Genomic DNA, 13,806 nt, shown 5'->3' on the forward strand with positions numbered 1-13,806 from the left:
AGAGGCTACTCTCTCTAACAATGAAATTCTAAAGAGTGCTAGATAAGTGTTTGAAGTTTTGGAGACTTGAGATGATCACCAAAAGTGTGTAGCTATGATATATATAAATAAAAAAAGGTGTCTTTTCTTTATGCTTTGAATGTGTTTGTATTATATTTGAATTTTCCGTTGACTCATTAAAACATATATACTTAGAAAAACTGCCATATGGTCAATATCTTCTATAATAATAAAGGGATAATGAATATTCATTCTATTACCATAAAATTTTTATTAAACAAATAATACTTAGTATACATTTCTCTTTTTTTTTCTTTTCAAGAGATTTTTTTTTTTTTTTACGTTAAACGGAATTTTATTAATTTAATAGAATACTTAGTATATACCTTTTATCTTTCAAAAAAAAAGTTAGTATACCTTACTTTTTTTTATTTGCTTCATTTTCCCAAATTAAATATCTTAACGTGCAATTACAATATTAATTACTTGATTCAAGTCAAATTAACATATACATTTTGAGAATACATTCTAGTAAAAATGCAATTTAGACCAAGTATCCATCGATTATGCTGATGACCAATTTTTTCCACGAAAATATAGCTAACCTTCTCAAATGAAGTTCACTTTCGACCATATTTTCTCCATTCATTAAATTTGAACATGAGACTTTACTTAGGGTGTGTTTGGATTTAGGGTTTAGGAAGGAAAGGGAGGGGAGGGCTCACTTTTATTTTTTAAATTACGAACAATGTAAAATGTCTTTTTAAAATAAATTAAGTGTTTTTGAAGTATTATATGATCATTTTTCATGTTGTTAATTCAATTTTTTAAATATTATTTTATAATGCCTGTAAATTAAAAAAGAAAAGTAAGTCATCCCCTCCCTTCCCCTCCTAAACCCTCTTTCCAAACACACCCTTAAAATATTTGAGATAAGCCTCTCAAATAAGCATGAGAATACTGGTTTTTCTCATCAGGATTTGGCTTCCATTGGGCATGAGAATACTATAAAGGGTACAAATCATCAATGAAACTATAGAGTTTTTTTTAAGAGGCTAAAATGATATATTACCACCACAGAAAAGTCATCCAGCACAAGGCGTGCTAAGGAAGACTTAAAGGATCCCAATTAAAAACCCAAAAAAGAGAAACAAAACAAAAACAAGGAGCAAAAAGGAGTTAAGTCACATAAGTTAGACAAAACATAGGATTTTGCCTCCAGAAATTGTAGTCAAAATCGAATAAAACAAACTTCGATTTAAACCATCAAAACACAAGCTTAACCTGTTCGCACATGGAAAAAAATATGCTTCTCCTTATGTTGGAAAATACGCCTATTTCTCTATTTCCAAATAATGGAAATAACCACTAACCATAACATCTTGAACACTACGCACATATTTTTAGAGAAACCTCCCAAGCCGCAAAATTTATTTAGATGTGCAATTAAATTTCGAGAAAATGCCAAAGAAATCCCTAACCAACCGCAAATCACATACCAAATGCTGTTGAAAAAATCACAAGAAACAAACAAATGATTTCTATCCTCATTACTCCCATATTCACTTGTACAAAGCTGCTCATCAATGGGCAATACATGCTTTCTCAGTAAATTATCTCTGGTAGGAAATCGATTAAGTAGCAGACGCCAAACAATCAAATATAACTTTGACGAAACAGTCTTTAACCACACTATATGACTGAAATTACTATGATCAGTAACAATTATGTCATGATCAAAAGCATCAATCAAACACTGGTATGTGCTGCTCACTGTGTACTATGAGAAGAATGAGCCCTCCAACTCCACCTTTCAAGTATCCACCACTTCACCCTGCAATACAATAGAAAATAACATATCCACACACTCCTTAACCAAATCCTCCTCTCACGCAAACAACCTACGTCGCCACTTCCACGCTTCCCCATACTCTCACTAATCTAGAGAAAACATATCAGCTACCGTAGCCGATTTTTTCTCAACCGACTTGAACGATTTGTTAAAACTAGACGAGAGTGACATTCCATCTAACATTTTTTTTATCAACCACCTTCCATCCAACAACCCGACCTCCTCAATGACGTTATTCAACTGCTGCCACCAATTGAACTCCCTCCTCCACCAAACCGCAATCTACCCCCTTCTTCCTCGTACCTTGCACATAACACCCCATACCACAAACTTCCCCGTACCCTATAAATTTAACTTTATAATTTTTTTAAAGGAGAGTTAACTTTGCAAATACTATAAGATATACTTTCATAAATTTTATTGCAACTAACTATAATATAAATGTAGGTTATTCACCTAAATTATCAAGAGCAAGCCATATATTTTCTTATAAAAATAAAAATAAGGCTTAATTGAACACCCCGGTCCCTTAACTTAATTCTCCTTTTCAAAACTGTCTCATAACTATTAAAATTTTCAAGTTGGTCCTTTATGTGTGTTTCCATCGGTCAATTTGGTCCTATTTCGTCAATTTTAATCCCCTAAAAAAGGAGACCGTTGGATAAACAAGGTCTATGAGATCTAACAGTACATCACCAACACTTAATTTATTTTACTTTTCTTCATCTCATCTTCATACAACATTCATCAACCTTCATCATGTTTACCAAAAAAAACCCATTTTTTAATTTCAAAAATTCATCTTTATAACTTCAACAAAAACACATAATGAAACAAACCCTTAAATCTAGAATTAACATCACCACTAACTAGATTTGACATCCTAAATTTTTAAGGGTTTGTCTAACATGTTTAATATTGCACAAGTTAAAGCAACTAAAAGTCGAAACTATTTATTGAAAAAAAAAAACAAGTATTTATTAATAAGATACATATTTAATATTAAATGCACAAGTTCCAATGCAAACTTACTTTTTAAACTTCTTAACATGTACTCCCTGTGGTCCTATTTATAAGAAACATTTGACTTTTTTGATTCATTGTATAAATAAATATATCCATATCATCATTAACTAAACCCCTTACTAGAACTACAAAGATCAAGACATGTTTTAACCACACCCATGTACAATTAACAAACTTAATTATCACTTATTCTACAAAATCTAAGATCTAAGAATCATTCATTCATTTTCGACAACATCACACTTGGAATAACCACCAACTTTCTTTGGAAGAAACAAGTTGTGAATATTTGGCATAACACTTCCATTAGCAATGGTAACATCACCAAGAAGCTTTATCATTTCTTCATTGTTCCTCACATCCAATTGAGTGTCCCTTGGCACAATTCCTGTCTTCTTGTTGTCCCTTGCAGAATTTCAACCAATTCCAAAACCTAATAAAAAAAAGTACAAATTTAATTCTAAACCCTAATGAATCAAATCACATTAAATTCAAGTTTCGTTCATAATCAATCAAAAATTATGCATAAATAAATACTAAAATTGGAAGGAAAAAAACCTAAATGTGTTATGAAACCCTAGATCTGGCGATATGAATGTGAAATTGAAAATGAAGGAGGGGGTGAAGGGAAATTACCTTGGCGGCGAGATATTCAACGTATTTATTTTACAGCCATGAGGAAGCGAGCTATGTGAAATAATTCAACGTATTTATTCAACATATTCAAGACTCTGAACTCTATCAGTTTCTAGACTTAGTTTAAAAAGAAGGAAAAAGCTAAGATAATTCAACCCCCCCCCCCCCCCCCCCCTTGTATTTTTTTTCACCTTCAGTTGGTATCAGAGCCTGGTTCTGTTTTTCTAGCACATAACAGTGTAACAGAAAAGATCTGTGAAAAACATGTCTTCTGGTGAAACTGGAAACTCTAGTACCGATGTTCCTTATGATTACAGTACTGATGATAAGTCATCTGATTCTCACAAGCCCTATGTTCAATGGAGATCCTGATACATTTTCTTGGTGGAAAACCAAAATGTATAGGCATATCATGGGCATAGATGACGAACTATGGGATATTCTTGAAGATGGTGTTGATAATCTGGTTTTGGATGAAAAAGGTGTAGCTGCTGACAGAAAGAAACACATTGCTGCTCAGAAGAAGCTCTACAAGAAACATCACAAGATCAGCCTCACAAAGAATACTTGAAGATGAGTGATAAGTCTACTGCTAAAGCTATGTTTGCATTTGTGTTCAAACTATGAAGGTAACAAGAAAATCAAAGAAGCTAAAGCTACTATGCTTGTTCAGCAATGTGAAATGTTCAGGATGAAAGAGGATGAAGACAATGAGGCTATGTACTCAAGGTTTCAAACTCTAGTCTCTGGACTTCAGATTTTGAAGAAAAGCTATGCAGTTGCTGATCATGTGAAGAAGACTCTAAGGAGCTTACCTTGTAGATGGAGACCTAAGGTGACAACTATTGAGGAAGCAAAAGATCTAAACACACTCAGTCTTGAAGGTCTCATAAGATCTCTCAAATGACATGAGATAGGGCTCAATGAACAAGAACCTGTTAGAAAGTCCAAATCTATAGCACTAAAGTCTAAGGGAAAGTCTTCAAAAGCTATCAAAGCTAATGAATCTAAAGATGAATCTCCTGCTGGAGGTTCTGAAGAAGATCCAATAGTTGAAGAGATGGTTATGCTTTCCAAAAGACTTCAGTATCTGGCTAAGAAATACAAGAGGTTCTTGAGCATAAGCAGTGGTTACAAAGGATCAGGTTCAAGGAAAGAAGATCAGAAGGAATGCTTCAACTGCAAGAAACCTAGTCACATCATTGTTGATTGTCCTGATTTGCTAAAGGAGAAATCAAAGGAGAAACCTAAGAAAGCAAACTTAAAATCCAACAATTTCAGAAGGAAAATCAAGAAGAGTCTAATGGCTACTTGAGAAGATCTAAACAATGAATTAGAATATGAGAAAGATGAAGCTGAAGATGAAGCTAATGTGGTTGTCGAATTAGTAGCTACAATGATTTCTAATGCAGAATCTAGAATAGACTCTGAGGATGAAAAATGAGGTATACTCTAAAATAACTAGATCTGAACTTATTAAATTTGTCAAAGAACTTCTCAGTGATTTTCAAACCAGATCAAAAGAATTGAAAGAGTTAAAAGAAAGATATGTTATGTTGTTAAAACTACATGAAACAACTCTTATGGATATGGAAAATATTGAAGCTGAAAATAGATATTTTAAACAATTGACTGATAAGTGGCCCAAGCAACCCTTAAGTGAGGATCATATTGCACTTCAAGAGTTTATTGTGACTGCATTGATTAAATCAAAGTTGCTTCTATGATTTATAAGCTCAGAAGGAACAAGGGAGAAGGAATTGGCTTTAGTAAAGAGTTTGGTAAACCCAATACTACTCTTTCACCTTGTTCTGATTGTATTAAGAAAGGTTTAAATGCTTACTTTGTGTCATAAGCTGATAAAATTGAAGTAGTAATCCAATCAGAACCTGAAACTTTTGAATCTAAGACTTTGATCAATTCAAAGTCAACGTTTCCTACGTCTAAGGTTTTGAATTACTCTGAATCTAAGACTCAATAGATTCAAATTCTGAAGATACCAGAACCTAAATCTCAGTTCTGATGAACTCAGAGTCGGGAACCTCAAAGTCTAAGGATCAAAAACGGAAAACTATTGTAGCTACATGGGATTTAAGACCAAATGGTGTTAAACCTAAAGTCTTAAATGAACATAAGCCACATAACTTCAGGCACAAGGCACAAAATAAGACTAAACCCTTCACGACTAACCATAAAGGGCCCATAAACATATGGGTACCTAAGTCTGAAATTGTTTATGTTGCAGATATGCTTAAGAGGAAAGGAAAAGCAGAGATCATGGTACCTGAACAGTGGTTGCTCACGACACATGACAGGAGAAAAGTCTATGTTCCTAACCCTAACCATGAAAGAGGGACGAACTGTGGGATTTGGAGGAAACCAAACTAGCAAAATCGTTGGCATATGAACTATTGGTAAATCTTTTATCTCTATTAATAATGTGTGGTTTGTTCATGGACTTAGACATAACCTACTTAGCATTAGTCAATTTTGTAATAGTGGTTATGATGTGATGTTTGATAAGAACAACTGCACAGTAATCAATAAGAATGAAAAATTCATAGTGTTCAAAGGAAAAAGAAAGAACAATGTTTATAAAATCAAATTTTCAGATTTGATTGATATGAAGGTAGTTTGTATTCTATCAGTGAGTGATAAAAAATAGATTCGGCCCAGAAGGTTGGGACATGCTAACTGGAGATTAATCTCTAAGCTTAGTAAGTTACAACTAGTTAGAGGCTTACTAGACATTGACTATCACTCAGATGCACTCTGTGATGCATGTCAGAAAAGAAAATTGTGAAATCGTTTTTTAAATCTAAAGACACTATTTCTACTTCTAGAACCTTAAAACTACTTAATATTGATTTGTTTGGACCAATAAGTACTGCATCAATCTATGGAAGCAAATATGGATTAATTATTGTTGATGATTATATCAGATCGACATGGGTAAAATTCCTTAGAACTAAAGATAATACTTAATGTAACAGCCCGTTTTTTGCTAGAATTATTTTAATTTATTATATATGTTTATATATGTTTATATGTGCTCGTATGTGATTATTTGTATATGTGTCTATTTTATTCAGGATTAGTGGATTTTGGCCTAAGAAGGGCAATTTAGTCATTTTAGATTCAAGGGTATTTTGGTCATTCGGTGAGTGAGGGTAAATTCGTCATTTTATTAAGAAGGTTATTTTTGGTGTTTTGAGTAGGAATAATTATTTTTACTAATTTACTAATGAGTTGGGGTATTTATTTAGAGACGTTAGTTATTCGTTACTATGACGGTTTTAGTGAGTAGTAAATTTGAAGAATCAGTTGGTGATGAGTAGAACCGTGATAAAGCCAAACCGCAAGTGCACGGCCTATCGAAGTAATAGTAGTAAGTAGAGTTATCGTTCCGCTAGGGAGTTGTTCAACTTAATTAACTTTTAGTGAATGATTAGAGGAGAGAAAGTTAATGAAAGAGAGTTTGATTGCTGAAGGTAAAAACAATAATAATAAAGGGCCTTAGGATCATTGGTTCATCATAATGACTAATCCTTCACTAGACAAAACCTAAACATCTAATTTCATGATTTACACACTAATTTCTAAAGACCGGTTTCCCTTAGCCCCTCACCTTTCCGATGAAAGTCCGGTGAGAGTTTACTTCTAGCAACCAAGCCTATTTCACTGACATGATTACTAGAAGATGCATAGAGGATTGAAACTACTCTTTGTCTCAATAGTTGCAAAGACTATTTCACTGTTTTGCAACTATTGTCTAGATTCACTTGTTCCAACATCAAGACTCCGCTCTCGCTTTATGAATTGATGTTTGGGATGATGGATTAACGATTATCAAACCCTCCGCTTTCGCTTCCACAGTTTGATAATTGTTAATCCACGTTAAGACGGTGAATCTAGATTAGAAATTAGGGTTACATAGAAATTAGGGTTTAGACATGTTTTGTTTAGGATTGAGTCATTAGACTCCCCAATAATCCCAAGACGAAGAAGTCTACTCACTCATGTTCATCGTAGACATGGGGGAAGAAGAGAGAAAATAACAGTAAAGTAAATTGCAAGGAAAGTAAAAGGGAAAATAAAGACTTTTATTAAAATAGCAATTGAAATAAACAAAGTAAAGCATGATTGTTTATGGTGGAGATCTACTCTATTTATAGCTTTACATCTGACTTAGAAACTAAGCAACTAAAGGGATAAAACGGTAAAGCTGCAACAGGGTAACTTGGGCTTGAAGAAAAGCAGCAAAACAGGTCCTGGAGATGGGCACGGCCGTGCCACATGTTGGCACGGGCCGTGCCAAGCTTCTGACTTTGGGGGGACATATTTTTGTCCCGTATCTTCGTATTCTTGCGCTGTATTTGTTCCAGTCCTCTTTCTTTTGCTCCAAGGCACCTTCCACCATATTTTTATTCCTAAAATAAAATAAAACATAATTTGAAGTAAAATATTCTAAACTAAAATAAAATGCAATAAAATAAAATAAAATCTAAAATAAAACTAAACTAAATAAGGCAATAAATAAGACTATTTATGACTCATCAAACTCCCCCACACTTGAATCTTTGCTTGTCCTCAAGCAAAAGGTAATAGACATAGCAGGCAACAAAAGATTTATTCATGGCAATATTAAGAACACATGTCTCAAAAGAAAGGCTTTGCTTCAAGTACACTAATTACAATTTCAAATACTTCTCATGAACCTATTCTACCCAACATCAAGTCTCAAGTGAGTGTGTGTGTGCAGTCCAACCCTTTTCTTGCTCCTGTATAAGACAGATATTATGAGGAATAGGTTCTATCCTTAGTGCTAAAGTAACCGAGAAAAGTCCTTTCTTCATTTCATATAAGAGTGATGGGAATTTAAGTTAAAATTAGATTAGATTAACAATTAAGCACAAGGGGCTGCAGATACTTAGGGGCTATCTATCCTCGTAGGAAGTCTTCTCGGATGTAATTGTCCTTTCCCCCTAGATTCAAAATCACCCTAAGTAGTGCTGCAAAATTTTCTTTTATTTCATCTCCGCGTAGGAAGTCTTCTCGGATGTAATTGTCCTTTCCCCCTAGCATTGATGAATTTGTTTCACTTTAAGTTCAAATTAGGGAGTCACCACCATAATTAGGAAGTTAGGGATTGTCCTTTCCCCCACATGTTGGTGCCATTCTCCCGCCCCATTTAACATTAACAAATTAATAAGAATATAACAATTAAGAACAATTTGATTAATTTCCCACACAAACTTATACTACTTTTACTCTTAAGACTTTAAAGGGTATAAGTTAACACTAAAGATATAACGTGTTCCTTAAAATACCTATTCATACATTTGCTCAAGGATTGCAACCGGGTGCTTTTCTCATTGGAGATTTTCACAATAAAACAAGACATGGGTATAGCAAGAACATAAGAAACACAAGAAACTACTTTTTATGTACAAGAAACAACCTTTAGAGAAGAGACAAAACAAAAAATTTTATGCCATATTTTACATTAAAAACAAGCTACTAGTCATGCCTCTTGCTATAAAAACAAAACAAAAGAATAAAGTTCAAGGGAGTTTGGGAACACTACGACTCTAGACACTTTATTAGCCCCCCCCCCCCCCCCCCCCCCCCACACACACACTTAGGGGAAGCATTGTCCTCAATGATTCAAAGAAAAAGAAATTAAAAGAAAAGAAGAAGAAGAAGGAGTAGAAGAAGAGTAGTAGGAAGAGTGAACAGAGAAAGGAGAAGAGGAAGAGGAAAGGGAAGAGAGGAAGAGGAAAGCTCACATGTTCTCATTGAGGTCCATAAGGAGGACCTTGGAGATTGAATTGGTGCATCATCCTTCGGAGCATTTCATTGTTTTCTTCCGACAAGCGGTTGCCCCTTTGGGCATCATTTCTCAGCCCCAAAAGTTCTACACCTTGCCTTTGTTGCTCGGTGCTTATCCTCTCTATCTCGGTTCGCATCCATGCCCATCTTTCATCATCATTGAGCTCTTCGGTATCATGGTCATGGTGTTCCTCCTCAGGGTGCAAGTTAGCACCTTCTCCTGCGTCATGTTGCTCATGTACCTGTTCATTATCAACATACAACCAATTCTCCTCCACCTCGGTGTTAGTCCGAGATGGGTTAGGAAGCAAAAATAGAATAGGCACATTGAGCTTAAGGGCATATTGCATGGGTGGATGATGTGTAATGAATTTCATAGAGATTAATGTCTCTATGTTAAGCCTATTATTGCCCTGAATTTCATTGATCCCTTCCTCCTTGCTCACTCCAAACTTCCTAGCAATGAACGTGATAACACCCCCCACCACTATGTCAGCTACAAGATTAGGCTTAGTTCCTATTGATACGAGGTAGTCAAGTATGTAAAAACAAGTATTCACGGGATTATTAGTAAGCATTGCCGAAAGCATAAAGATTTCATCCGTCCTACATGTTCCTACTTCTTTCCTACCCCAAATGGTACAAGCCATTACTCTCTGAAGGTACCTAAGAACTGGGTTGTGTATGTTACTAGCCTTGTTGGATCGTGGAACATATTGGTTTCTACCGGTGATGCGTGTCCAAAAGCTAGCAGGGTTATAGTCGTCCGGCTTTAGAGCTTGATTCCAAGAGTCATGGATGAACCCCGCATTTGCGAAGCCCATTTCATTGCAAAAGTTTTCAAGGGACATCTCGTAATCAATATTCAAAAGCCGGAAGGAGACTCTATGATCGGGGTCATCTAAATTCAACTTATCTTTCGTGAATTGGATAGAACTTAAAAACTCATAAGTAAAATTTTCATACCCCCTCATAGGACTAAGCAGCTCAACCCATCCTAATCTATTCAGCAATTCAAAAGCATTGTCCCTAATCCCTAAAGTAGTCATAGTATGAGGATGAGGGTACCTACAAGGATGCAAAGGTTTAGAGATAAGGATTTTATACCTTTCTTTTTGGTTGTTATCCTTGAAGGTGATGCCATGATTCTTTGCCGGTGCTCTTTTCTTTGACGGTGGTCCTCCGAAAGATGTTGCCGGTTCCTTGCCACTCCTTCGTGAAGCCATTAGACCTTTGACCTTGGTTTGACTTTGGGGTTTTGGTGAAGGTTAGGGTTTTGATGAGAATTTGAGTAGAAAGGGTTGGTTTTGGATTGGGGTTGATGTTTAAGTGAGGTTTATGGTTTTGGATGTGGAGATTGGTTAAGGTTTTGTGGTGTTTGGGTTAGGTTTTGAAAGATTAGGGTTTTGGTGAATTATGGGTTTGAATGGGTGAAGGATGTTTTTGATTGGTGGTTTTTGTTTTGGATGAAGTTTGTGGTTGATTGGTGAAAGAATTGAGTGATTTGGTTAAGAATTGAGGGAGATATGAGGGTTTGAAGGTTTGAAGGTTATGGAGTTTTAGAGAGAAGTTTGAAAGATGAAAGAGGTTTGTTGTTTATGAATGAGGAAGAAGAAAGAAAAAAAAATTGTGTATATAGGCAACAAGAACACGGGCACGGCCGTGCCACCCATGGCACGGGCCGTGCCATCTTTCTGACTTCAATCTTCAATTTTTCTTTTAAAAACTTGGCACGGCCGTGCCATACCTAGCACGGGCCGTGCCACCTTTCTGGTCCTGGGGCTTCAAAAATTTTCCATTTTTTCGAATCAACTTGGACAATTACCTACAAAACATCTTAAAACAAAGAAAAACAAAACAAAAGCAGTAAAATGCGTGGGTTGCCTCCCACGAAGCGCTCTTTTATTGTCATTAGCTTGACGGTTAGAAAGAGTCCTTAGAATGGATCAAAGATATCATATTGTGTAGATGACGCTATAAAACGTTCTTTCACAACATGATCGTTAAGCATGCAACAAGAGTAAAGAGCGGGACCCTTCATAACATTTTCCAACTCGTATCCTACCATTTGATCACTCACTTGAAAGACTATCCTACCAAGTTTAACATCAATGAGAGCTCATGCAGTTGCGAGGAAAGGTCTACCTAGGATTATAAGGACGTCATCGTCCTCTTCAATGTCAACGACTACAAAATCAGTGGGGATGTATATCCCCTCTATCTTAACAGGTATGTCCTCGACAAATCCTACAAGTTTCATGGTAGAACGATCAGCTAACTTTAATTCCATTTCGGTAGGTTTCAACTCTCCTATCCCTATCCTTTTAAGAAGAGACAAAGGCAGCAAACTAACACTAGCTCCTAAGTCACATAAGGCTTTGTTTATGGTTTCATTCCCAATTTCACACGGTATGGCAAAGCTACCTGGATCTCTAAGCTTAGGGGGTGCTTCTTGGATGATTGCACTAGTTTCCTTAGCCAAGGCTATTGTCTCATTATGCTCTATAGCCCTTTTCTTTGAAAAAATTTCCTTTAAAAACTTGGCATATAGAGGCATCCTAGACAAAGCTTCAGCAAAGGGAAGTTTAATGCAAATTTTCCTAAGTATGTTAACAAATTTTTCAAACTTACCCTCTAGTTTAAGCTTTTCAGGATTTAAGGGGGATAGAGTTTTGTTTTCTTCAAGTGGTTTTGCTTCTTCTATCACAAGTTTATCACCTAAGGGCTTGACATTTTCTTTCCCAATGTTTTTAACCTTAGCAAAAGTTTCGCCTAACTTACTACCCCCAAAAGATATGACATTAACTTGGGCTTTGGGATTGGCTTCGGTTTGACCAGGAAAGACTCCCGGTGTTTGGGAAGAGGTAGCCACTTGTTGGGCTATTTGAGCGATTTGAGTTTCAAGCATTTTAGAGTGAGTAGCAATAGAATCAACCTTGGTATTGAGCTTGGAAAGAGAATCATTCAGAAATCCAGTTTGGTTTTTAAGTTCTTGAAGTTGTTTGTTTTGGTTGGCAATAGAATTTTCCAACAAAATTTCCAAATTGGATTTCTGAGTGAATCTTTGGTTGGTTGTATAACCGGGTGGTGCTACTTGTCCATAGGGATTTTGGTTTTTATAAAAATTTTGATTTTGTCTCATCCCTTGGTTGTATTGAGCATAATTCATTTGCTCAACACCGTTAATAGCACTACCTAGTTGGCAATCAACACCAGCATGACCAGTTATACCACATATTTCACAAGAAGGAGTAGAAGCAGAATTGATAGCACTAACATTGAGTTTTTCAAGTTTTTCAGTTAGTGTATCAATTTTAGAAGCAAGGTGGTCATAGTTAGAGACTTCGTGTATACCTGCCTCCTTTTTGGAGGATGAAGAACTAGTGATGGCTCTCTCGTCGATCCATTTGTAATGATTTTGAGCCATGTCTTCAATCAAGGCATACGCCTCCGTGTAGTTCTTGTTCATAAGTGCTCCACCTGCAGCTGCATCAACAGACATCTTAGTGGTATAAGACAAGCCATTATAAAAAGTGTGGACTATAAGCCACTTCTCTAGGCCATGGTGGGGACAAAGTCTTAGCATTTCTTTGAAACGCTCCCACGCCTCATAGAGAGATTCCCCATCTTTTTGGTTGAACCGCGTGATTTGGTCTCTAAGTTTAGCGGTTTTAGATGGTGGAAAGAAACGGGCAAGGAATGCTTGCCTCATCTGATCCCATGAAGTAATGGAACCGACTTCGAGGGAATGGAACCAAGCGCTAGCTCTATCCCTTAAGGAAAAGGGAAAGAGATGAAGTCTTACAGCTTCTTGGTTCTCCTTCATGGTTCCACTAATTCGTAGGAAAACAGAGATGTGAAGATTGGGATCCTCAGTGGGGGATCCCGAGAATTGGTTTTGCTGCACCAAGTTAAGTAGGGCAGGCTTAATTTCAAAATTGTCATCCTCAACCGTTGGGTACACAATAACAGCTTGTGGCTCAGCCATAGACGGCGTTGCATACTCTTTGAGAGTGCGATTGGCCATGGCGGTGTTATTTTGTGCCGCTCTCCTCCTTCTATGTAAGAACCTTTCGATCTCGGGTATGAATACCGCTCGATTTCTAGTTCTTCGCATAAAAGGTTGAGAACCCAAGAAGTTAATGATAACAGAAAAATAAAAAGTTAAAAATAAAAATAAAAAGAAAAGAGAAAGAAGAGAGAATTCTAATCACTAAGAAAAAGCTAATTAAATTAGTTAACTCCCCGGCAACGGCGCCAAAAACTTGATAAAGCCAAACCGCAAGTGCACGGCCTATCGAAGTAATAGTAGTAAGTAGAGTTATCGTTCCGCTAGGGAGTTGTTCAACTTAATTAACTTTTAGTGAATGATTAGAGGAGAGAAAGTTAATGAAAGAGTGTTTGATTGCTGAAGGTAAAAACAATAATAATAAAGGGCCTTAGGATCATTGGTTCATCAT

The 13,806-nt window shown here is 36.1% G+C and overlaps 1 non-coding gene across 1 annotated transcript; it reads left to right on the plus strand.

Annotated features, from left to right (window-relative positions):
* The first annotated feature begins 12,903 nt into the window (after nucleotides 1-12,903).
* Nucleotides 12,904-13,010, plus strand: LOC146929812 (small nucleolar RNA R71). The gene has a single exon (XR_015009084.1). It is a non-coding gene; the product is annotated as a small nucleolar RNA R71 (small nucleolar RNA).
* The last annotated feature ends 796 nt before the right edge of the window (nucleotides 13,011-13,806 follow it).

The sequence above is a fragment of the Medicago sativa genome, chromosome 4, assembly GCF_051527215.1.
Source record: "Medicago sativa cultivar Bolivia chromosome 4, Bolivia_mono, whole genome shotgun sequence".
NCBI classification, from domain to species: domain Eukaryota; kingdom Viridiplantae; phylum Streptophyta; class Magnoliopsida; order Fabales; family Fabaceae; genus Medicago; species Medicago sativa.